The sequence below is a fragment of the Humulus lupulus genome, chromosome 2 (assembly GCF_963169125.1).
Source record: "Humulus lupulus chromosome 2, drHumLupu1.1, whole genome shotgun sequence".
In the NCBI taxonomy this organism is placed as follows: Eukaryota; Viridiplantae; Streptophyta; class Magnoliopsida; order Rosales; family Cannabaceae; genus Humulus; species Humulus lupulus.
In genome coordinates, this window is record NC_084794.1 from 142,235,925 (window position 1) to 142,240,035 (window position 4,111).

At 44.4% G+C, this 4,111-nt stretch overlaps 1 non-coding gene across 1 annotated transcript; it reads right to left on the reverse strand.

Moving 5' to 3' along the window:
- Window positions 1–450: 450 nt before the first annotated feature.
- LOC133820795 (small nucleolar RNA R71) lies at window positions 451–557 on the reverse strand. The gene has a single exon (XR_009887195.1). It is a non-coding gene; the product is annotated as a small nucleolar RNA R71 (small nucleolar RNA).
- Between the last annotated feature and the right edge of the window lie 3,554 nt (window positions 558–4,111).

A 4,111-nucleotide genomic window follows, 5' to 3' on the forward strand; every position in this document is an offset into this window, starting at 1 on the left:
ACTCCTACCAGAAATCCTTCCACCAATCCTGCTTCTCCACAAACTTTCGCTGATAATAACCCATTCGCAATGGCTCGCAATGATGAAATCCAACCAAGAACTCTCAATGACTACCTCCATCCTACTCGCACTTCCACACCTTCATGCATTATCTTCCCTCCTAATATGCCCGCATTAGACTTTAAACCTGGTATGATTCAACTCTTGCCTACATTTCATGGAATGGAAAACGAAAGCCCATATGTGCATATCAGAGAATTCGAGGAAGTGGTAGCCACGTTCTATAACCGAGTCGAAAATGCCGATGCTGTGCGACTGAAGTTCTTCCCTTTCTCCTTGAAGGACAAAGCCAAAAGCTGGTTGTACTCTTTGAGACCTAGGTCGATTGGAACATGGGAGGAGATGACCAAATCTTTCTTTCTGAAACACTTCCCCAGCCATAAGACCAACAATCTAAAATGACAGATTTCGACATTTTCCCAAAAAGACAATGAAACGTTCTATCAAGTCTGGGAAAGATTCAAAGATCTGTTAAATCAGTGCCCGCACCATGGCTATGAGAACTGGCGCTTGGCCAGTTACTTCTATGAAGGCCTCACAAGTCGTGAGCGCCAATTTGTAGAAATTCTATGCAATGGTGAATTCCTCGAAAAAGAGCCAGACAATGCTCTTGAATATCTTGAAGAAACTGCGAAAAAGTCTCACACTTGGACAGTCATCTATTCAGGGAGCATATTCCCAGATTAACTTGACTGTCATCTATACAGGGCGCAGGGCCCCATAATCATTTATTTGGATTTTCCTGCATGCATGAATATGGCTATTGCTACTAGATATGCTTATTATCATTTAGTGACATGTTAGTATCTTTTTATGAGCATGTTGAGTTTTCTTGCTGAGCCTCAGCCCACAGGTGCTATGTGGTGCAGGTAAAGGCAACAAAAAGTTGGACCATCATTGAGTTGATGAGATTAGGTGACGATGTGTGCATATGCAATTGCTCGACCACCACGGTCGAGGGTTTAAAGAGGAACTAGGGTTAAACAGTATTTTGCCGCTTAGGTCGGCTAGTTGTAACTCTTTTATTGTAATTACCCTTTAAAGTATATTTTGGGATCCTAAAATTTTTAACCCTAAATCTTTAATCACACTTAGTTACACGATTATGGCCAAATGACTCATTTAGCGAGTTTAGCACTGTTTAAAATGCATAGCGTAATGGTCCCTGGGTAGTAGGGCATTACAGATAGGATCAAAGGGTTTGCCATGTGCGCTTTGAGCTGTTGGAATGCTTGTTTGCACTCTTCTGTCCATTCAAACCTTTGACTTCCTCAGAGAACATTGAAGAAAGGGATGCACTTATCCATTGCCTTGGAGACAAAACAGCTCAAAGCTGCGATCCTTCTTGTCAGACTTTGAACATCTTTATGCTTCTGGGGAAAGGGAATTTTGATTAAAGCCCTGATTTTCTCGTGGTTCGCCTTAATCCCCCGGGCGCTTACGATGAAGCCTAGGAACTTGCTAGAGGCTACCTCAAATGTGCACTTTTGGGGTTGAGCTTCATCCCGAACCGGTGGAGCACCACGAAGACCTTAGTCAGATCGCCTACGTGATCTGGGGCGGTCTTGGACTTGACTAGCATATCGTCCACATAGACCGCCATGTTTTGACCTAATTGGTTTTTGAACATCTTATTAACCAGCCTTTGGTAGGTTGTGCCATTGTTTTTCTACCTGAAAGGCATCACGACGTAACAATAGACACCTTGGTCGGTTCAAAAGCTAGTGTGCTCTTGTTCGGAAATGTGCATGGATATCTGGTTATATCCTCAATATGTGTCCATAAATGACAACAACTCATAAAAAGAGGTGGCATCGACCATCTGGTCTATTTTGGGGAGCGGAGAGTAGTCCTTCGAACATGCCTTGCTAAGGTCTGAGAAATCGATACATGTCCTCCAAGTGCAATTTGGCTTTGGCACGAGGACATGATTGGTTAGCCACATGGGATATTGGGCTTCTCGGATAAACCCATTGTAGGGGAGCTTGTCCACTTCGCCTCCTTGATCCTCTTAACAAACCGCCGATAATACCCTGCTAAACCCAGAAAGCTTCTTACTTCAGGAACACTGCTCGGTCTAGGCCAATCTCTTACTGCCTCAATCTTACTTGGATAAACCAGAATCCCATCCTTACTAACGATATGGCCCAGAAATGTAACTTGTGGTAACCAGAACTCACACTTACTAAACTTAGCATATAGCTTATGCTCCCTCAACCGCTGTAGAACCAGCCGCAGATGCTGCTCGTGCTATGTCTCTGACTGAGAATACACCAAGATGTCATCAATGAACACGATCACAAACTTATCCAAATAATCCTTGAAAACCCTATTCATCATGTCCATAAAGGCTACTGGGGCATTGGTTAATCCAAAGGACATAACCATGAATTCATAGTGTCCATACCTCGTTCGGAAAGTGGTCTTTGGTATGTCCTCCTCTTTAATCCTCAACTGATGATAACCTGATCGGAGGTCTATCTTGGAAAACACTGTTCTTCCTTGTAACTGATCAAATAAATTATCGATCCTAGGCAGTGGATACTTGTTTTTAATGGTTAACTTATTCAACTCCCTGTAATCAATACACATGCTAAGAGATCCATCTTTCTTCTTTACAAACAACACCGGAGCACCCCATGCGCGAGAAACTCGGTCTGATGAACCCCAAATCAAGTAACTCTTGCAACTGAATCTTCAATTCCTTTAACTCCGCTGGAGCCATTCTGTAAGGTGTCCTAAATACTGGCTCCGCTCTTGGTACCAACTCTATAACAAAGTCAATCTCCTGCTGCGGCGGCAACCCTGACAAATCCGCCGGAAACAAGTCCGGAAACTCACACACTAATCTAGTCTCACCCGGTCCAACCGACACCACCCTAGAGGTATCCACAACGCTCACTAGGAATCCTATGCAACCTTCCTACATCAGGTCTCTAACCTTCAATGCTGAAATCATTGGTACTCGCGGTTCACTAACCGTCCCCACAAACACAAAGGGTACCTCCCCTTCCGGTTCAAAAGTCACCATCCTGCGCTTGCAGTCAATCGTTGCCCCATATTTCGATAACCAATCCATCCCTAGAATCATATCAAAGTCGTCCATCTCTAACTCAATCAAATCAACAGACAATTCCCTACCATCTATCTCTACTGGCAATGCTCTAATCCATTTCCTAGAGACTACCATTGCTCCTGTTGGCAACAAAGTCTGAAATCCCCTAGCATACACACCGCTAGGTATACAGAGCTGGTCTATCACTCTAGCAGATACAAATGAATGGGTAGCCCCTGAATCAAACAATGCACTATACAAAGAACCAACACTAGAGATCTGACCTCAGTCTGTGTCAAGGTAAATACCCTGGCAGGAGCAAGACTGTCACTTTGCTTCAGCTCCTCTTTCTTGACTTGAGGGCAGTCCCTCCTTAGATGACTAGCACTCCCACAGACAAAGCAGGCTCTAATCCTGCACTCACCCTGGTGTCGACGTCTGCACCGCGGCTCAGCTGTAAGGGCCTTGTCCACTACCTGAGCATAAGTCGTAGTCTCTGGATCCAAAGTAATATTCACATCACGGGCGATCATAACATTCAACCCCTGCACAAACCTGTCTCTTCTTGCCGCATCAGTCGGCACTAAATCTGACGCAAACTTCGCTAATCTATCAAATCTCAAAGCATACTCAGTCACGGTCAACTGATTCTGAGTTAGGTTGATGAACTCGTCAACCTTTGCAACTCGAACTGCCACACTGTAATACTTCTCATTAAATAAGTTTCTGAACTCTTCCCAAGTCATAACTGATACGTTCCTTCTCTAAACTACCACGTCCCACCAAATGCGGGCATCCTCTCTAAACATGTAGCTAGCACAAGCTACCCTCTCATTTCCCTGAACCCTCATAAAATCTAGAATTGAGGAAATCATATTCATCCACTGCTCTGCCCGCAGTGGGTCTGGTCCACCCTCGAAGGTGGGAGGATGCTGTTTCCTGAACCTCTCGTACAAAGGTTCCCACTTATTCTCCACAGCAGATTGAACCGGCACT